We start from the raw sequence: 22,266 nt of genomic DNA, 5'->3' as shown, positions 1-22,266 counted from the left end.
TTGGCTCGCGTCTCGTCGGTGTTACCCGCGCGCCGTCTGCATTCTCGAGCGCGATCGGATGCATGGATGGACAGACGGACACACGAACGGATAGACGCTTCGCCCCACTCATCAGCATTCACTCCGTAGATATGCTGCAATTTTTTTCTTTTTGTTTGCCTACGAGCAAGAATGACCGCCAGAATCTTCTGGCTGAACTGAAGGAAAGTATTTTTTTCTGTTAATGCATTTATTCTGGTCCAATTTACGATGAAAATAATGGCAACTGCTCCATTTTTCTGATTGGTAATTGTAAGGAGGTATCAATTTCTCGGTTGAAGTATTTTTTTTATTATTACGGTCTGTTCTTTCTCGGGGCTAAACACCCCCTTTCGAGAAATATAGAGACATTTTAGCATTCCTACCTTCTAGAGACTTGTACGCGGGAAAACTGGGCTAATTATCGTTGTTCAATTGTATTGCTCTCCTACCCTGACTTATGAATTTGCTGTTATATAGCGCACGGATATTTATGAGGTGGTCAACGAAATCACCGGTACGCTCTAGATAACTTATTACCCTGGTCATCATCATTGAAATGAGGTATAAAGGCTTCGATTAGCCGACTTACATCCACTCCCCACGTCTTTCACAGTGAAAGTGCCCGAGTTGTTATGGTCTCCTCTTTCGTGATCCTATGATGTCGATCATTTTTGGTAGCACAATGGCAATATCAGTGTCGTGTTCATTTATTGTACTCTCGACTGCATCCAAATCAAATGGTCGTACATGTAGCATAACGGCTTCTTTCTCACGAAATTGAGTATTCGTCGAGGTAGGCAACTAAAGAAAAAAGTGCAAATTGTCACTGCTATGTAACATACCACGGTGTTTCATACCAGGTACATTAAGCTCTGAACGCGTGTTGCGTACTTCTTGACCAAGCAAAAGATTTGCATGTTTGCTCTTACATTACCCAACGTATCCACTGAGCACCGCGAAATTCACAATGCAAATGGGTGACCATATAAGTGACCAAAACGAACCTGCAGGTAACCAGTCTGAGGTCGTCGCAGAATCGGCGATATTCAGTCTAGACATAGTGTAGACGCATGACGACCACTTGCAGCCGCCTTCTTGTATCCTGCTTCTGCGGCTCAACGGGAGTATTCTTGAAGCGGCATTACAATGAAAAGCAGCGCTAGTTACATGAAAGTAAAAAAACAACCCTTTCAATAGAGTGCGACCTGTGAGCGCAGAACGTGGCACTCTTCTGACTTCACTTGTTGACCGGGATCTCACTTTTTCTTCGCCAGTGCCCTCCATCCCATACAGCCTGCAAACTTTGAAGCACAGTAAGTTTCCAGCACATGCGGATCTCTTGCAGAGGCATCTTGAATATAAGTGCTCTAATATGGGCGGGGCACATCTACAATAAAAAAGCCCATTTGAAAATATACACACCCAAGCATTCACTTTGCCTCTCGTACACCTTGGCCCGACATTCCCAAACGAGCGCGAAGTAATATAAAAGAGCAAAACGATTTTTTTTTCTCGCCACATGCAAGCTTCGCCAACAGCACAGCATCCTTTTCGACCATATGAAGGAGCGCCGCGGTGTGGAGAAAAGAGCGGGCCACGCCTACCTCTGGAAGCACACTCTCTCCGTGGGATTGGGACGGCCGGAGAGGAGCACGCCGTGCGGCCGCCATCTAGGAGGCCATGATATGGTTTTCATAAACGTCAACGCAGCACATCGATAGAGAACGCGGCTTCATGTCGACAGAATAGGGAGTTTTAGTGCTGGCAGAGTCCTTCTTAAGGGATTGTGGTGCTGGGTACCCAAGCGGCTTGCGTACGCAGGACGTTGGGGCGGCGGTATTGCGCATGCGCGAAGCCTCAAACAGATCCGTCGCAAGATCGCTGGGCCGATGGGGCGATGGTCTGTGCGCCCATAAACAACTCTGCCACCACTGGCCTCCTAGCGGAGATAAGCTGCCCCGGCGCACATGCTGGCGCATCATGTTACCTTCACGGCGAGCAAAGCCGAGGCTTGCGCAAAGCCGAGGCTTGCCAAGCCACCACTTTGACATTTAAGTTTTAAGCGCAAATATTATAGTGGCTAGCCACTATACAAGTAGCATGACACAAAGGCGCGAAATCTCGGACAGCATGGATCGGCCGCCTTGTAAGGTCCACCTTCGCAAGAACTCACAGTATCCGCACTGCGGATACTTTAGCCGTCGAGTTAAAATAAGCCAAAGTGCGAGCACTTATAGCGATTACACGGTTTCAGCCAGATTACCAAAGCTAGAATGGCCTGGAACATAGAAACTAAATATATGCCAGCCCTGACCAGCTGAATAAGTGGCGCCATCTAGCGTGGCTATATTGAAACAGACAACCACAACATTGTTATTGCCGAAACATTGTGCATTGTACATCTGATGCAAAAACTGCGCAGCGACAATATTACAGAATGAGTAATGTTTTTATTTGTTTTCATCTCAAAAACATTACGCGTAAGCTAAGAAGTTCATGACTGTGGTTGCGCGAAATGTCACAAGATGTTGACACTGTCGTTATAGTAACCTTGTATTTTTCACTTTTTTGCGTATACCATGATACTGTACACGATAAAAAAAGTGTTCTGATAACTATGTATGTTGAATTTTACATTTTCAATCGTAAAAATAATTAAATAATACTTACGCGACAAGACGCTATGGTGCTGCGAGCACGTGTGACCTTCGTGCGGCTTGCGTTTGCGTGCGTGCCACCGTGGCGCCAACTAAAAGGCATTCCGGTTAGGTATGGGTTGGGCACGCAACGCCGCGCGCTCCCAAGCCCGCATCTCCCCAATAGAATGCGTACCCAGCACTAAAACTCCCTAATGAGACTTACCTCGAGACATACGTCGTACATGGTATTGGCATGGACCTGAGAAATGCATTTAGCGGCCACTCAGGCGTCCTCGTCTTCCGTCGCCTGCTGCACATCATATACTTGACTAACGAGCTTTACTCATTTTGTTAGATTCATTTCTCGGAAGTGCTTGTCCAGCTCAGAGATCTTTATGAAACTGCACCACTGCAGACGGTACCCTGTGAGGTGATTCAAACGCACTGCGTGCTCTCTGCGCGAGCACGTAAGTGAGCGGCAGCGCATTGGCGGGAAGCATAGGCAGGAAGGAAAAACGCGCGATATGCATCGTCAATTTCTACTTTTCCATCAAAGATGGCGCAGCATGTGCCGAGTCGCAGTGCCACCATGCGTTGCTCTGGCTTCTTATATGCGCTGCTTGGCGGTAATCACACTTCAAGTATTCAGGCACTGTAACTCAAGATCTTCAAACAGTGAGATGGTAATGGCACTGACAATGCCAAGTTGGTTGTCCGGCGCGAGGAATGCTATTGCATTTTCTCTCTTGGTGAGCTTTTCGACAACAAGCGTTGTCACCAGCACCATGTGCAACCCCAGGAGGTCAAAATTTCCGGAGCCCTGCTCTACGGCGTCTCGGATAACCATATAGTGGTTTTGGCACGTTTGACCCCCCATATCAATCAATCAATTACCAGCACCGTGGGCACAGTCCATGGCTGTGACAACATCAAGTTTCCTCTTGTCAAGTTGTCAATGATTGCGTTAGCTTCCACATCCATGTTCCTGTTCTCGAGAACAAGAATGCTGTGGCAAAGTGCACACGGCAGTTTCTTCTGAACTGAGTGAGCACAATATTCAGGAAAAATGAAAAGGCGATAAACAGTAGTTTCAAATGCTTGCCGCCACTCGTAATCAGCCCATCTCGCATAGCGGCACAGGCTTTGGAAGATAACGCCACGCAAAATGACAAGCAAAGCGCAGTCCACAAGCGCCCGCATGGCGATCTGCTGAGACCTCAAAAAGATGGCGGCCAGCGCGTATCGTCTCCTTTTGCCGTCTGATAGCCCAAATCTTCCAGAGAGCTTCGACAACTAAGAACTCGATGCTTGTGGCTACTGGCCACTCCCCGCGAGTTGCCAGAACCATCGAATCCATCAGATCCGAGAGAACGAACGCCAACTGCAAGTGCGCCACGAGAGAGAGAGAGAGGGCGTGGGAGGGGCAATGCAAGAAAGAAAGCGCACTCTGGCTGGTTCAGGGAGCCCGCGGATAGCCCAAGTGGAAAATTGAAGAGCCCGGTTAAGGTATCCCTCCAAGCTGCAGACAGTTGCGAGACTGTGGAGCTCACTTTTCTCTTCTTTTCCACTCTCAAGAACTATACTCCCTCCCCCGAGCACAGCCTTCCTGCCTGCCTGCAACACCAGGTGGTTTTTGGTGTCGAGAGTAGTAGCACGGCTGAAATCCGCTCAACGAGACTAAGAAAAATGGCAGCGTCTCCTGCGCTCATCGAGTCAATATACAGACATGGCCGCTGGATGAACAATCAACGTGCGCTTTTTCATCCAGCGGCCGCGTCTGCATAATAACTCTATGCCTGCCCCACACAGAAGTGGCTCCTGCACCGCACGGAATCGACGTCACTTTAAAAATTTTACTTTGAGCTATTTAAATGTGTAAATTATTATATATAATACGTTAAACCTACAAAAATATTACTAAGCAGGTGTTTGATGAGTCAATCAGCTTATATTTGTTAAATAAACACATATCACAAGCATTTTAAATACAAGGGGCGCCATGAGTGCGTCGGCTGCGAACGCTAAAAATGGTAGCTGTGATGTGTAGGAATGGTAACAGCATTATTGAAAACGGCGGCAAATTCGTGGCCTGCGCCTAGGCCACCCCCGAGGCGGACCGGAGACCCTGTTTCCTCGCTGCATGCCTCGCGGGATTGCTTGATGCCCAGTTGATCCTAGAGGTTGGAGCTAGCGCGGCCGTCCACCATGCCGCAGCTTCATCTGAGTGTATGCACCATGAAGTGTCTCAGTATGAATTGTAGATTATTGTTGTTGGACGTACTGCATTTTCTAGATTGCAATGCCAAGCGTGGGGTTGTCGAAGATGAAACTGTCCTTGCTGCTGAGTTTTGTTTGTCGCAAAGGGCAAGGTCGACGATGAAATAAATGCTTTAGCACAGCTCATGTGTGTATGTCCGGAATCACATGCATGAAACCCCAGTGCACCTGCGAAGTGTTCTTACGAAGCCAGTAGTCCCCGAAAACCAAAGCTACTGCACTGCAGGCTGTTTTATACACGTATGGTCGTTCTCACCCGTTGCTACGAATATGCTCCCGTGTTGTCGCAAGTCGTGCGCGTTATTCAGCGAGGCAGACAAGCTGTTTTGTAGGTATATGGGCTAACGCAGTCAGCACTTGCCCTTGGGCATCGTTTTATCAAGTGCTGATCACCTACAGCATTATAGTGGCACGTCAGTATTTTGAAGCGGCCTGCCGGTTAGCTCGTCAGGTGATGACTGTATGCTGAGTGACATAAAACAGATTCCTGTTACACATTCTGCGTGGCTACATTGCAGTGCGCCTTTCTGGTACCAAAAACTTTGACAAACCGTGGAAATCAACATTTCTGACGCGTATGTCAAAGAAACCGATGGAGTTAGCTGCATTTGAATTTTTTGTGTCCTTTTCGTCTCGCCGGTTAAGAGCATTATTTCGCAAAACACTTTATCATAATAAATATAGCCAATTCTGCGAGGATCATCAAACACCCTGTACCGAAGAGCCTGTGGACAGGAGCACCACCAGCAACAAGTCAGGCTGACGTGAGGCGGATGAGGAGGCGCAAATTTTAAAACAATGCTTGGGTGAACGAAAAAAAAAGAAAACGACTTTATTGGGGCTTGAACGACTGACCTTACCCGTCCGTAATGTGCCGTGCTAGCCAACAATGCCACAGCTGCCGAGTGGTGCGGAGGGTTTGAGAAGCCGCTTTTGCATTGTTGTCATGCTGAACGTAACTGTACATTTTTTTTTATTTTTTTGCGCCTGGACATAACTTGACAGCTTCTATCGTTACGCATAGACGCAACGCTAGACATTCCGACTGTTCAAACGAAGCGCCTAACTAGCAATGTGCATGACGTCACTTCCGTGCGGCGCAGCAGCCTACAACCATTCTAGTACACTGTAGCAGCCGTTTCTGTGTGAAGGTGGCTCGAGCGCCGCGCGGCGCAGTAGTCCCTGCCAAGAAAATTATGTTCTTTATTGGCAACTACAAAAATTCTAACCCAAACTGCTATTATCTGGATGAAAGTTCCGGTTAGCATATTGAAACAAGCTGATAATCGTCACATTTTTTATTAAAAGGACACTACTTTTCGAAGCAGGCATGTACGAATTACGCATGTGACGGGCGCACCTATGAGGGCTGCATTTTTTTTTTTTTTACATTTGCTGGCACCGAGGGCTTCCGCGAAACCATAACCGTCTGCTTGGAGCTAGACATACGGCTTCAATGTGAGGCCAACGGGACGGCAATTCGCTCTCCCATAATAGAGTACCAAGTGCTCTGAATCGTTAACATCTTAAAGGGCCATTCACCAGGTTCCCAAAATACAAAGAAGCGCAATATTATTTCCTGGTATTTCCCGTCTTTCCTGGCGTACTAGTGTGACGTAGGCAGTAGTTCACGTGACGTCTACAGCATACATGCGTTCGATTCGTTGATATGAGTGTATGAAACACTCACCTCAAACAATTTTTTGGCACTTATTCTATCAACTATGTCCTCTTGAAACTGCCCACCTGCTCGGACCTAAGGGTCTGCAGTATGTAACAAATAAATAAATAAATATACGCGAAATATCAAATGTGATTTGTCTCCTGCACTGCTTTGCCATAGAGCCGCCTACGCCTTCTTTGTCTCGCGAGAATATCGTGTACAATCAAGCGATCAAGCTTCATTTTTTTTTTTGCGTTTACAACTGCACAAGCGACGATGCAGCAGAGAAGCGCGAAGTCCTGACAAGCTCTAGCGCTTATTGCTGATATTGTTCACGTGCATTCAAGAACAAAGGGGCGATAAGGATGCTCCGTGTGTATGAAGGAGAGGAGAAAATCACCCCTTCGTCTTTACATCGGGATGGTGAGTGGCCCTTTAAACACACATAATCAGTAGGCTGCGCTATTTCTGGAAGAGGAATCCGCAGACTCACCTCGGCAAAAAGAGCTCGGGGACACCTGATTTCACTTGACCAAGTGAAGGCCTTCGATCGCCTCAGAAACGCGTACAGGAATATAGAGAACACGGTTTTATTCTTGATGGTTTATAGAGTGCTCCGTAGTGTTCGCCAGGGTTGTCCACCATCCTATGTACTTTTTGTACTCAGCCTTGAACCATTCCTACGCTCGCTACTTGCTGATTCATGCGTTCGAGGCATTCCGCTACCAGATAGTGGTACCACGGCCTCCGAGATGGCGGGCGCGTGCCGTTTAGAAACTCGCCGCGCTCCCGCCATCTTGGAGGCAATGACGCGTCGCGTGCGAGCTCTTCGTACTTCGCTGTCGAAGAGAGAGATTGTGTGCCGGAGTGAGCATGCACCGCAGCGCCTCTAGCAAGCTTTCTAGCTTCTATATATCTCACGCCACAGCCTTCTCTATAAAGGAAGCGATGCTCACATCCACGGGGCGACAAGGCTCGACCTCAAGGAGCTTCGCCCCGAATATGTAAAAGACCTGGTGTAAATATACGAAGAGAGACCAATCGCCAGACCGCAGCTCACTACGCAGCCCTAATAGCGAATTGCTTTTTAATCGGCAATCATCAGGCGTATTCCATTGTCAGTGTGCTGACCCATGGCCGTCGAGAGAACTAACTTTGCAAAATGACTAAAGTGGTTCAATTTACAACTAAGATTGACTCCCCTGCATCACGCATATTGTATCCCATTTGATGCCGCTGTGTAACCAAAACGTTTAAATTTAATTTCAAGGACCGATTTCGAGAGAAAGTCTTGCTCTTAGTGTTTTAAATGTTGCTCTGTTTTATTTAGGGACTCCACAATCTACAAACGTGAGTATTCATACTTTTGAGTATATTTCATTCTAAATTAGAAGTCTGCTTGAGAAGAGAAGGCATCGCGATAGCGCGGCAACATGTTTTTTTTTTATTTACGTCTATCTTAATTAAAACCAGGACCGCAATATCACCAGGCAGGAGCTAGGACACCGCAATAACGGGCAAAGTACGATCGGCGTCCCACATGATTGGTGCGTTTTCAGAACGGCTAGCTCACAGCCACGCTATAGTTGGTATTCGTTCCCTATAAATGTGGCGCGATACGTGGACGTGATATCAGTTCCCCAAACACTCGCCCCGTTTCGTAACCAGCTCATCATCTTCAAAGCAGCTCACGTTGTACTTGAATCACTGTGGCTACGTAATATTAATACAGTGGACCGGAACAGCTCGGCACGTGTGCATTCTTGCGCGCGTGCCGAGCTGTTCTTGCGCGCGTCTTCTACAACTTTTTTTCTTAAGGGGGGGGGGGGGTGCTTTTTTATTGGGAAAATGAAGCCTGGTTGTGAGATGAATGCAACAAATTATATGATGTTGGCCCGAGTACAAAAAATTATTCATCCATACCCAATACCGGCATCACCAGAAATATGCAGAAGGCTTACTTTCGCAGACGCAGACATGCAAAATTTTCGTGCCGTTGACATATCAACGCCTGCTCACATATCGGTCTTTAATTGCTGGATCTCGGAGCTTATGCACACGAGTGCACGCATATCCGTATACGTTTATTGTATTTTTTCAGCCAGATTTATGTACAAGCTGTAAGGTTTATTTCTATATGGCTGAGTTAGACTTAAAGGCTGCCGCAATATTCTGCTCAGGCGCCACGGCTATATTTCATTCGAGAGTTTCCACAATTTCGTGCGGCTGGGCCATAATGCTCATTTCAATAGCCGCCTCTGATTTATGCATTTCGGCCGGCGGCCAAGGTATGCCGAGTCAGGGTCGCGCAGCGAGGACGAAATTATTGCTCATTACTGGATGACAATGTCAATGGTGCTTGCGGTGCGTCATGCAAGAATACGACGTAAACTTACCGTCATGCGCCAATATTTTCGCACGCGACGTTTGCTCAGCTCGCAGCTCTTGTGAGACGCGGCTATCGTGCGGCCTCCCACAAGTGGCGTTGATGCGCAACAGGCGTTCACCGCACTCAGCGTTTCGCCAGCTATTCCGCAACAGTTCCCCGCACAAGCTACGAGCACGCGCAATCGCATGTATTGTCGTGGAGTGTTATGTATACGATGGCCCGAGCTATTCGAGAAGACTAGTGTGTTTCGAGCTCGCATTATGGGGTGGTCACGACAGGACAGATCATGACAGTTGTGCGAAGATCATGACAGTCATACACAACTCAGAAGATCAAGTTAAACTGAACGATTTGTTGCAAAATATTCATTCCTGGTGTAATACTTGGGGCATGAAAGTAAACACAACCAAAACTCATTTCATTTAATTCACAAATAAGACCGACCCCCTCAACTTTACATGTATAAAGAAAACGCAACTATCGACAAAAGCGACCAAGTAAAATACTTAGGCGTTACTCTCTCATCGAACCTCATCTGGGAACCTCACGTTTTAGCCATATGTGGTAAAGCGGAGAGGAAGCTATTCTCCCTGGGGAGAAAATTGCGCACTGCACCACCCCACCTTAAAGCTAATGCATACAAAACACTAATTAGACCATGTTTAGAGTACGCCGATCTCATCTGGAGTCCCCATCAAAAGCAGCTCAATAATAAAATAAAGAAAATACAAAAATTGGTAGTTAGGTTTGTATATTTAGACTTCTCGGGGCAATCCAGTTCTGCAGGCTTGCTCGCAAGGCCAAACTTAAACCCTTTTTGCAACGCAGACTTATCTCGCGGCTGAAATTGGTTGATTGATATGTGGTATTGAACGTCCCAAAACCACCATATGATTATGAAAGACGCCGTAGTGGAGGGCTCCGGAAATTTCGACCACCTGGGGCTCTTTAACGTGCACCCAAATCTGAGCACACGGGCCTACAGCATTTCCGCCTCCATCGAAAATGCAGCCGCCGTAGCCAGGGTTTGATCCCGCGACCTGCGGGTCAGCAGCCGAGTAATTTAGCCACTAGACCACCGCGGCGGAGAACGCGACTAAAATTTATTTACCAATTAGATCATGGTCAGTTCCGCATATCACTGTCTCATTACCTGCTAGACCTACCTAAACACTCATTGCGACTGCACCATTTTAAAACAATCCGCCGACCTTTCAGTGATGTTAACACTCCCAAGCATTCCCTTTTTCTTTCAGCTATTCACCATTGGAATAGACTAGATAATAATATTGTGTGCTGTAACACCATTCATTCACTTTCGAAACTAATACAGTCTGTCCAATTTGAATTATGAGCTGTTGACATCCTATCTTTCTTGTTGTTATTCAATTATGTATTTTCTGTCGGTGTTTAGTAGGTATTTTCTTGTCTCGACTCCTGCATGGGCCGTGAAAAACCTGCAGTAGGTTCAAGAAAAAAACAACAACTGCGGAGTGCGCGAAAGGAGCGTTGAGTAAAACAGCTACAATAACGGGGATGGAGTCTCATGAACGCGTGTACGGCATTTGCGGCGATTTTCAGAGGAACATAACGTGCGAATGCCACAGCGCCGCCTCTCAGCCAACATTAAAATAGTGCAGCAACTCGCACTATCTCTTTGGTAGGCATGTTCAGGGGCGTTTGTCCTCCTTTAGGCAAATTATTTCTTTCCACGTGGATCACAAAGATTTCCACAATTGAAGGCAACAAGGGCCCACTTGCAGCACTCTCGTTCAGCTCGTTTCACTTCTATATAACACTATAGCTAAATAAATGGATAGACTACTGTTATTTACCATACACCTCATAGGATCATGCTCCAGTAACAAGTTGGTAGAAAGAAATGTAGAAACAAACAACCGAAACTGTAACATTTCTCGTCGCAAGTATAACCAGTTCGCTCGCTTCATGGCGGCAGCGCGGCTGTGTGTGGTACCACGTGAGCGCGATAAAATTGGACGTGATGCATTATCGCAGTGCCATGAAAGTACCTATAGATCTTCGTGCGTGTGTGTACTATACGTTTGTGCGGATCGCGCCGCTCAGTGGCGTTACGGCCTGAGTACTGGGAAGTGCAAATGCGGTGGGTGAGCCCGATCCTTGCATTGGACTTCTTTTAGTCAAACTTTCAGTCAAATGCGCGAACTCGTCTTCAGACTCGTTAATTAAAAAAAAAAGTCTACCACCTCGCTAACTTCAACTCCCAACTCTCATAATGCTGGCGTGACTGTCAAGCGTGCGATACAGTGGACGCACATGGCAGCTTCATTGCGTATAAAAATGTGGTCACAGTGGTGCAAGGCTGGAGCGATTGGGAGGGCTTGTGAATACCTAGTTTATTCCAGCTTTTTACGTGACTCATCGACTCAGTCTGCTCGGTATGTTCAGTCTGCTTCAGAGTCAAGGCGGCGTCAGCTCGGCCTCAAGTGTCATGGTATCGATTAGTTTCAAAAAATGTGTAAGGACGTAATATTAGTCACATCAATTTCAGCCTACCTTTATTTAACGATGTCTTCATTATCTCATGATTATATATTATAGTCTCAACTCGTAATAATTAGATGCATTCTTAACACGTACGTCACGCCTAATCAGCATGACTTCCTGATTTTGAACAACGTTCGGATTGTGAATGTTTGAACTAGCTTGGTATTAATCAGCTTGTTTGTAAATTCCGTCCTCTTAATTAGCATGGTCCTTACTGACGTGGCGTTAACGTGACACGTATTAGTCGGATCGGTCTTGTTTCGCATGATCTTAGCCACCCGTTGCTTAACTAGCCCGGTCTTAGCTTAACTTGATTTAATTAATCTGGTCTTATGTTGTCTTTGCTTGATCAGCTAAGTCTACCGCCTCGCTAACTAGCTAATCAACCCGGCGCACAGGTGCGGGGAGCGAGCAGAATAGGAAGATAAAGTGAGCGCGCGCCGGCCAAGCCGCGCGCTAGAAGGTAGAGGCTGATCATGATGAAGATAGTTTTCTGGTTACTGCACACGGTCTAACGAAAAGCTCAACAGATCCATCGTAAAAAGATACCCTTTTCATAATCCACAAGTGCGCTTCTTTTGGGATACCAGCGTTTAATAGGTGTGGTACAGTACGAAGAACTTTTAAAATGAGGCGTTTTAGAGCGGCACCCTTTTAATTAACAGAAGAGCAGTCACGACAAGTCAAGTGGTAATGGCGGAACCAGCCTGTGCACCAAGCCAACCAAACGTCGTCTTCTTCACAGACTGAGTGATACCCTCTGCATTTCTGAGTAGCACTCATCTGCACTACATTTTCCTCTCCTCCGGAAAAGAACCCTCCTGGCGACTGATGGGCAGGAAACAATAGAGGGATCGTAATATGGTTATGTGGATGGTCTCGCGTCCATGCCATGGTGTCGTTGATCATGGGGCTGCTCAAGCAGCTCCACGATGTAATTGACGGGTAATGTTTGTTTAACCACATGGTAAGGGCCGTTACACTTGGACATCAGTTTCATTGAGAGACCAGGGCTGGTTGAAGGGATGCATAGTCAGACAAGGTCATCCGATGCATAAGAAGCCGGAGGCGTCGGGCTATTGCGGTGGTGTTTCTGTCATTGCTGTTCAGCACTTGTGAGGGACCGGGCAAGCTGACGACGCCCTTCCGCGTATTTAGCAGCTTATGACACCGTCGTCGACTCCACAACATCCGGGCGGTAAAGAAGGATGGTGCCTAGCATGCAAGAGGACTCGCGGCCATAAAGGAGGAAGTATGGAGAGAAACCAGTGGTTGTCTGGACAGCAGTATTATGTGCGTATGTTGCAAAAGTGAGGATACTGTCCTAGTTGGAGTGATCGGTTGCGATGTACATTGACGGCATATCTCCTAATGTACGGTTGAATCGTTTTATAATGCCATTAGTTTGAGAATGATACACTCTAACACAAAATTACCCGAAAAGAGAGTAACGAAACCTAACAGGGGCGCGCGATGAACGGATATACCGTTGAGGAGCAACCACAGAGAGAAGCGTGCCGCGTGCTAACCGCTTAGTCTCCAAACGCGATCCAAAGGGATGAACCGCCCGGGAAATGCGGGCAGTGCGCAAAGCGTTGCCAAAGTAACTAGCCGTCTTCCTCCTCTTCTGGCTCAGTCTTCCGCGTATTTCGCTGGCGACGGTTCGCGTTGCGTCGTGCTTAGAGTGCTCAACCACGGCCGCCTGGATTCGACGATATAGGAATTACGACGTGGTGCTTGTGGGTACACTTGGATGGCCGTGCGCTGCTGCTTTTACATTTCGCCGCACCTATGAAGTGTGGAGCAGGTCTCAACACGTCACCACGCTGCGCTGTAAATCTCTGGCTTCAAGATAGCCGTGACCAACACACGACAGCAACAGTTGGGAAGGCCAACATGGCGGCCGAGAAGACAGCAGGCCTATCGGATACATTACTTCAGTCCGACCCAGGGCAGAAATCAGCACTGGATTTTTTCGCAAGTAGGTGATCATTCTTTATTCTACTCTACTTGTCGCGTGTGCGATACGGATCGCACTTGCCGGCAACCGGCTTGGTCGTGTAGTATATTGCCTGCACGAAATGCACCGCGAAGGTCAGCTTGAGCGTCTGCAGTTCGCCTGTGCTTTGCGACCACCTGGAAATTGGCTGCCATTGCCGTCGGCCTCCCGTACGCTCACTCATCGAGTGCTCGCCTGTCTTAGCCGCCGCGATGAGCTCCGGGCTCACTATATTGGGCTGAGACCTCATCGCTGTGTTGGGAGTCGTCGAAAACACGTTGCGGGTTTTCGTAACGAGCTTGGTTGTAGTATGTCGCGCGCTGTAAGTGCACCACACGGGCTGGCGGGGCTTTCGCTATAGCGTCGGAACTCAGTGAAAATTGGTCTCCATCACAGTTGGCGTCCCTGTCAGCCGGTCGTAAGCAGCTTGGCGCCGTACGTTGGCCGCGGCGGCGGACTCGCGTTTGCGTGCTGCACTCGCACTCGTTCGAGTATGTGGAAAAGGGCCAGATTACCGTCGATTTCTTCGGCGCTAGCTCCAAACCAGCTCGGCGCTGTTCGTGGCGGCGGCCAAGCGTATGCTCGCTCTCCTGTTCGAAGTTCGCTGGCGGCAGACACTCCCTCCGCGTGCAGCGCCGTGTTTGGTCTCGTGTTCCCTAGCTCGAACTGAACGACATCGCTTGCTTAGAACAGGCTGACTTGGCGGCACGGAGGTTCGCGGTGTTGTGGCTGCGGGCGCGCCACTTCTTTGTTGTTGTTTTTTTTTTCACAGCTGATCGTGCTGCGTCGACCGCGCGCCACGATGTTGACGCTACGCTTCCCCTTGCTGCATCAGCACAAGACATATCGTTCGGACTCATGCACATGTGACAAATAAACGTCCCAATGCGGGATAATCGGGGTACGTTGGATATTCTACAGTTATATATGCCTGGAAGGCTGCTTTATTGACGCAGTTGGAGCGAATTAAGCGCGACTTGCGCGTACCTGTAATTAGGACCCCGGCGACGAGCCGCCGTCGCTTGTAGGCCCCACCCACAATAACCACAAACGACCGAAATTCCAAATAATGAATGCTTATGCCAAACAGAACCTTGCCACCGCTTCTAAGCTGTTTCGCTACGGGGATCGAAATGAGTCTTTGACAATGTGTGACATCACGGTGAAATTATTAGCATGTCATATCTCACGTATGTTTTTATTTCACCTTGCACGTATTTCTCATATGCATTCGTATTGATCGTCTGTCACGTGTGACTTACTATTTTACATACGTATTGTGCAGCCGTGGGCACACACCGTGCTGAAGGCGGTGTGCGCGGGCGTCTGTGATGCCTCTCATCTATCTCTTTTGTCAGAGCAGCTTCAGAAGGACTGCGCGAGATGTGAAGGTAAAGTTACTTGTGTGTCATATTTTACACAAATGTTTTTATATTAACTTCCACGTACTTGTCATATGCGTGCGCCTTCATCTTCTGTCACGTGTTTCTAACTATTTTCACCATCTTATTGTACGTGCAGCCGTGTGAACACAACAGGCAGAAGGCTGCGTGTGCTGGCGTCTGCAATGCCGGTCATCTATCGCTTCCGTCGGAGGAGCTCCACAAGGAGTGAACAAGATGAGACAACGAGAATGGACTTGTACACTTCACCATGAATTTACTTAAAAGAATGAGAAACTCCATGTGTGCGTAGAAAACTAAAAGATTTCGATGTCTCACTTTTGTCTTTTGTTGTTGCCGTGACTGCGAAAGCAGTTACACATAGGTGACTAAGTACTTTTTTGCGTGTTCTTTTCTGCGCTATTTGTTGGTCACTGCGCAGAAAAACAGACGAACCAATATTAGGCCTGGCGGAAAATAAATAAAAAACAATATTAGAACTGGGGTTAAAAAGTTCATCCCATTGGAGTATTTGAGTGGATCAACCGTTCGTCCGGCGAGGTGCAACTGTAAGAACTAATGCTTGCCCGGTAAGCAGTAAGGTGTAAATGTGGGGATTAACAGTTGCCCTATAAGGTTCAAATGTGAGGAATAAATGTTAGTCTTTTCAGGTGAATTGTGGAACTAACGTTTACTTCCTAAGGTGTAAGTATGAGGACGTCTGTGGGGACTAACTGCTAAACTCAGTGCCGTTAGTCTTTAAAGAGAATAATGGTTGTGGCAGCCCCATTAGTCCCCAAAAGGACGAACCACACACCCTTTTAACTCCCTTTTGCCTTAAAGTGTACGCGGTGGTGGTGCGATGAATGACTTGGCATTCCTTGAGAAGCGATTCAAGGGCGTCCGACAAAAACACACGCCCTCGGTCACTCAGGAGTTCACGTGGTGCACCGTGACGTAAAATGATGCGATGTAATATGAAACGACCAACGTCACTTGCTGACGCAGAAGAGAGTGGTGGAGTTTCTGCGTAGCGCGTAAGGTGATTGATGGTGACGATTACCCAGCGATTTCCAGCCGGTATAATCGGAAGAGGTCCATACAGATCGATACCAACATCGTCAAACGGCCGGGAATGACAAAGTAAGGGTTGTAGTGGAGCTGGAGAACGTGGAGTGGGATTCTTCCGGCACTGGCAAGCGAGATAGGAACGTACGCAGTGACGAACGAAACGATAAATTCCTCGCCAGTAGTACTGGTGGGACAGGCGGGTGTAGGTTTTAACACTACAGCATGGGTGCATTGTGGATCAGCGTGAAAGCAGGCGCGTATGTCGGAGCGGAGACGTCTGGCAATAACTAAGAGCCATTGGCGTCTTTCGGGGAGATAATTCCGTCTGTATAGCAAACCATCTCTGATAACGAAGTGCTGTATATGACGGCGCGTACCTCTAGGAATGTTTTGCGAGGGAGTTCGACTCATCAAGGTGATAAGTGAAGCGATCCAAGGATCTTTTCGTTGCTCCTGTAGCATGTCGCTGGCACTAAGTGCAGATACGTCGGGGGTAGGTGAAGACGGCGACTTCTCACTACATCGTAGAGGGGATCGCCGCAAAGCGTCTGCGTCGGAATGTTTTCGTCCAGATCGGTAAACGACATGAATGACGTACTCTTGTAGCCGAAGCGCCCAACGGGCGAGTCAGCCGGTGGGATCTTTTAACGAAGAAAACCAACATAATACATGATGATCTGTAACCACACTGAATGGTCGCCCGTAAAGATAGGGTCGAAACTTGCCTATTGCCCATATGATGGCTAGACACTCTTTTTCGGTGACTGAATAGTTGGCTTCTGCTTTTGTGAGCACACGGCTGGCGTAAGAGACGACGTACTCTTCAACTCCATGCTTACGCTGGGCGACCACAGCACCGAGACCGAATACGGTAGCATTCATGTGTATTTCCGTCAGGTCAAGAAGATCAAATTGTCGCAGTAATGGAGGTGACGTAAGAAGGTGGCGGAGTGTGGCGAATGCATCATCACAAGCTGACGACCAACTAGAAAGGTTGCTGTTGCCGTCAAGAAGGACAGTCAAGGGCGATATGATGGAGGCGAAGTTGCGAATAAAACGACGAAAACATGAACATAAGCCGAGAAAGCTGCGAAGTTCTTTTAAGGTATTTGGCTTAGGGAAGTCGGCAACAGCACGGAGTTTCGTCGGATCCCGAAGAATGCCTTTTCTAGATACAACATGGCCCAAAATTAGGAGTTTTTGAGCGCCGAAGCAGCACTTCTTTAAGTTGAGCTGTAGAACGGTGGAGGTGAGGCAAGTGAGCACTGTCTCGAGGCGCTGAAGATGCGTTTAAATGTCGCTTAAAAATATCACGACATCTTCTAAATAACACAGACATGCCTGCCATTTCAGGCCACTGAGAATGTTGTCGACCATGCCCTCAAAAGTGGCAGGCGCATTGCAGAGCCCGAATGGCATGACGTTAAATTCGTATACGCCACTGGGGGTAACGAAAGCCGTCTTGGGGCAATCAGCCTCAGCCATGGGAACCTGCCAATAACCTGAGCGCGGATCTAGTGACGAGAAGAACCTCGTGTCTTGTAAGCAGTCAAGGGCATCATCTATGCAAAGTAGCGGGTCAACGTCTTTGCGCGTGATCTTATTCAACCGGTGGTAGTCGACGCAAAATCTTTTTGAGCCATCCGTTTTCTTGACTATAGAACAACTGGGGAGGCCCACGGCTGTTAGAGAGCTCAATAACGCCGCGCTTCAACATGTCGTCAACTTATTCCACGATTATACGACGCTCAGATGCCGATACCCGATGCGGACGCGGACGTAAAGGGGCGTGAAGGCCAGTGTCGATTTGGTGAGATACTTTGGAAGCACGGCCCAAAGTCAGTTGCTGGTGGTCGAAGCTGGCGCGGAAGCTATCGAGGAGGGCGATGATGGCGGTGCACTGCTGGGCCGTAAGGTTGGTGTCGATGCAGCCCGAAATTGCGTCGGTGAATGATGGGGAAGAGGGTGAAGCGGAGCAATCAATAGCGTCAATAGGTAGCGTAATCGAGTGGTCAGGAACTACACGTGCACTCGAGGGATCAATGTCATCGGCAAAGCCCAGGCACTCTCCGCAGAGTAACTTGTAAGGGGAGGGAAACGGATTTGAAACATAAGTTGCACTTGATCCATCATGAATGTTCACAATGGCGAAAGGGATCAAGAAGTACTTGCGGCGTGCGGCGGTTTCAACAGGCATAAAAAGAACGGTTGAGCCATTAGAGACGTCACAGGAAAGCAGAACTAGGGCGGATAAGAACGGGGATATTGAAGTGTCGGCGGCAACGAAAACTTTTGCAGGTGAAAGGGGTGAGTCGAGTAAAGCAGCGTTGCATAATGGCGAGAACTCCACTTCGGTGCGACCACAGTCGATCACGGCATGATGAATGCAGCGAAAATCCCAGCCTAATATAATGTAATGGGAACACTACGGCAGCACTACAAACTCGATGGCATAAATAACGTCAGAAATAACGACACGTGCTGTGCATGCAGCAAAAGGATGAATTCGTTGCTCACTCGCAGTGCTCAAAACGAAATCGTGAAGAGGAACTGTGACTTTTTTAAATCAATGGCAAAGTTTCTCAGTCATTACAGACACTGCGGCGCCAGTATCGACCAATTCAAAAACAAGTATACCTTCAGTGGAGACAACAACGACGTTGGACGGTGAAAAACAAGGTCTTGTGGAGTTCGAAAGATCCGCAGTTCTTGCCCCCGGAACTGCAGCTCCTAGTTTTCCTCAGAGACAAGGCGAGGTCGACGTAGAATAGGGGAAAAGGAACGGCGTTGAGGCGAAGGCGACCGGTGTCTGTTGAAATCTGACGAGGTGAAAATGTGTCCATGGTGGCAGGCTCACCAGATACAGCAGGCTCAGGTCATGGCGGGAAATCATAAGTGTTCGGCCGTACGTCGTAACGCAGGAAAAACTCATGCCGTCGACAAAACCACGCCACGTGACCCGCAATTCCACTAGCGAAGCATATGGGGCGGTTGTCTTGAGTGTGCCAAGGGTTATGAAAGCGTGGTGGTGGTGGTCGGAAGAAAGGACGGGCAGCCTGGTGCATAGGCTCAGGCGATACGACAAAGGGGCGCGTGGACGTAGGCGTTCACGACAAAGAAATGTGGGCGTTTGCGACAGGCGGACATCGGGTTCCATTCAGTGATTTGGCATAGGTCAGTGGAGCAGCCACAGGTGGTGCATGAGCTGTTGTAGCCCCTCGGACACTTGCTCCTGGACGACTCGCTGTATTGATGGCGCTAAAGTAGATGGAGCACTTTCAGAGGTATAAGGCATGAGGGACAACTGGCGTGCGACCTTTTCTTGTACAAATTGCTTTATCTCGAGAAACAAAGTGGTGTAGTCTACAGCAATGCCAGCCGACGTTAAAGCGTTAGCGGAGATGGTTGCACATGGTGCGCTGGCTCGACGAGTGGTGTCACGCTGTTTCTGGAGCTCGTCATAGCTCTGACAAAGTTGGATCACTTCCGCTACCGTTTGTTGGCTCTTGGTGACAAGCATCTGAACTGCGTCGTCAGTCACGCCTTTCAAGTTGTGTTTGATCTTCTCGGCTTCTGTCATGGCCGAGTGGACACGCCGGCAAAGGTCGACCACATCTTCGATATAACTGGCGTAATTTTCACCATTCTGCTGAGCCCTAGTACGCAAGCGCTGTTCAGCCAGTAGTTTGCGAAGCGCTGGACGGCCAAGCAAGTCCGAAAACGTTGTTCGGAAGGCCGACCAGGTGGGAAGGTATCTCTCGTGATTACGGTACCCCATACTGGTGACGCCGGTCAAATAAAATTGGACGACGGTAAGGTTGTGCACATCGTCGCACTTGTGCTTGCTCACCCGGTTGTATTCGTCGAGCCAGTCTTCCACGTCCTAGTCATAGGTTCCACTGAAGGTAGGTGGAATACGTTGCCGGAAGGAGCCGAGACAGACAGGAGCTGCAGTAGTTGGAGCCGAGGCGGCCACCTACTAATCGTCGTCCAAGGACATAGTAGCAACTGGAGGCAACGTACGGTTGCGCGATTCCAGGGTTACGTGTTACCCAGCACCTCCACCAATTAAAATGGAGCGTTTTAGAGCGGTGCCGTTTTATATAACAGGAGAGCGGTCACGAGAAGTCAAGTGGTAATGGCGGAACCAGCCTGTACACCGAGCCAACAAAATGTCGTCTTCTTCACAGACTGAGTGATATCCTCGGCCTTTCTGAGTAGCACTCATCTTCTTCACTACAGTTTATTTAAAAATCAGGAGAAGCCCTGGATATGTGGCGCGCCGAAAAAGGGCCCCTAGCGGGATTCGCGACATTACTCAGCCGCTCTCGCAGACGAGTTGCCGCAGTGTAACGCAGCGAGTGCTCGCACGTGCGCCGTCCCTGTGCTTTATTTTGGCACGAACAGCTCGAGTAGCCCTTAGCCCGTAATACTGCAGTGAGGTTCACTTTATTCCTTGATATCACTTACTCTTGAGGATACTTTCACAGGAAGGCGCTGGAAAACAGAAGAAAAGCTCTGAAAAGTGCATTACGTCAGCGGTAGCCGCTGGGATATGCGCCTTGTATGCGCCCTCTGACCGTATGGACGACAGCGGCAGCTCCAGCGCTGTTTCCCCATAGCGGCACGTTCGCACAACTGATGGTGGTACTTGATGTGCTTCAAGTGTCGAGAAGGTCGTCGCACGCGCTGCGGCTTGTCTATTACGCGTGTTTATATTAAGAGAGCTAAGTCTAGATTTTTCGCGTCATGTCGCAAGCAAATTGCGCTTAAACACGCTCTTTGCAGCAACTGACTGGCCGCCATTAGTGGAGCTAACTGCTTCGCAGGAAAGCTAGATTTATAACTCTGAAACCTCGGCTGGACGAGGTTGACCATTCGACTCGCCCTGTTGAAAGGTGCTCGGGCAGAGCTTATCTCAAAGGCTCTGATACCAATTATTCTAAAGAATACCTACCACGTTAGCCAAAACCGCTATAATATCAGTAGTAAAAAATTGCAACACTTTTCTTGCATGAGTGCACTTGTTCGCTCGGTGTAACGATGAACAAATAAAATAAGATGCTACTGATTTCAAAAGGCCCCTTAACTTCGTCAAATGCCCTTTACGTGACGCCACGTTCTATTGTAACCACTTTAACGCGGTGTGCGCTCCGAGGGCTGAATATGAACTTCTCGCACTATTCGTTTGTTCAAAAGGGGCTGTCGCCAGAGCTCGAAGGTATTCCGAGTTTCGGAAAACTCAGGCCATCAGGCATAGCACCCGTGTTCATGTGTTAAGCACTGCGCACAATTCGCTAAAACAATGTGCAAAACGGAGATGATATGAACTACGTGTTGTGCGAATCATCAAAGTGGTGCAAATTATCGGGCTGCGTGTGCAAAAAGTTTCGTTTGTCAGTACCCTCGGCCATTGGTCAGACGGCTTCAATATCAATATGTCAAACATCGCGATTGGCTGAATTTTCTTATAAAACAATTTTAGAGCCAGATGTTTCTTCGTTGATATGGGTCACGGTATCAACATGCTGACCTTTCAGCTAAGCATGTTAAGGTTACCTCCCATAAACAATAAAAACATGCTCTATATTCTTACAAAGAAGTTGTTTTTTGAAACATGAACAAGATTCCTACTTATAATTGCCCCCATGTATGTAAATATGGAGCTTCAAGCAATAATCAAGTCAATCTGTTATATTCTTAGCTTATCTTGCTCGTTTTTCCAGGATGCGCTTAGACCTAAGCGTATAGTTTCGTGTCGACTTTTCAGGCCGACTGCAGTGTGAATACGCGCGTATAGGAAGCTGTCCGCATCGGCCTTTATGAAATTCCACGAAAAGCATCAATCTTGGATGCTCCGAAGAGGCGGCAAAGGTGGAGCCACGGTAAGGTGCGGTGCAGGCTTGTTCTGAAATGAGTTCGCGCAAAACGAACGTGCCATGAGCCCGAAAAATGACCAACCGACACCGGTAGCTGGAGGACAAATGGAGGATGGAAAAAGTACTGCGTGTCAGATGAGAGATCGCGAAGAGTGGCTGTCGGAGTGAGCTATTCCCCATTTTCGGTATCGTCTCGAATTTTGTCAGAGCGCAGTTATAATTCATTTGGTTGTGACCATTCTGTGTTAGTACATGATTGAGAGCTTTGCTTCGATATCATAGTAGTGCTAAAAATAAAATGATTTTTAAAATAGCTTGGTTAAAAAGGAATAAAAAACCCGAGGCCATTTCACCGAGAAAAGAACGTATGCAGTTATGTGCTATTCCGCGTTTGAACACGTACCTCAACAAATTAAAATC

The 22,266-nt window shown here is 48.0% G+C and overlaps 1 protein-coding gene across 1 annotated transcript in view; it reads left to right on the top strand.

Moving 5' to 3' along the window:
* LOC119176719 (sodium-dependent noradrenaline transporter) overlaps positions 1-22,266 on the top strand; it is a 206,637-nt gene that overhangs the window by 83,621 nt on the left and 100,750 nt on the right. The window lies entirely within an intron of this gene.

Source organism: Rhipicephalus microplus, chromosome X (assembly GCF_043290135.1).
Source record: "Rhipicephalus microplus isolate Deutch F79 chromosome X, USDA_Rmic, whole genome shotgun sequence".
In the NCBI taxonomy this organism is placed as follows: Eukaryota; Metazoa; Arthropoda; class Arachnida; order Ixodida; family Ixodidae; genus Rhipicephalus; species Rhipicephalus microplus.
Note: the sequence above shows the minus strand (reverse complement) of the source record. Positions and strands in the feature narration are given on the sequence as shown.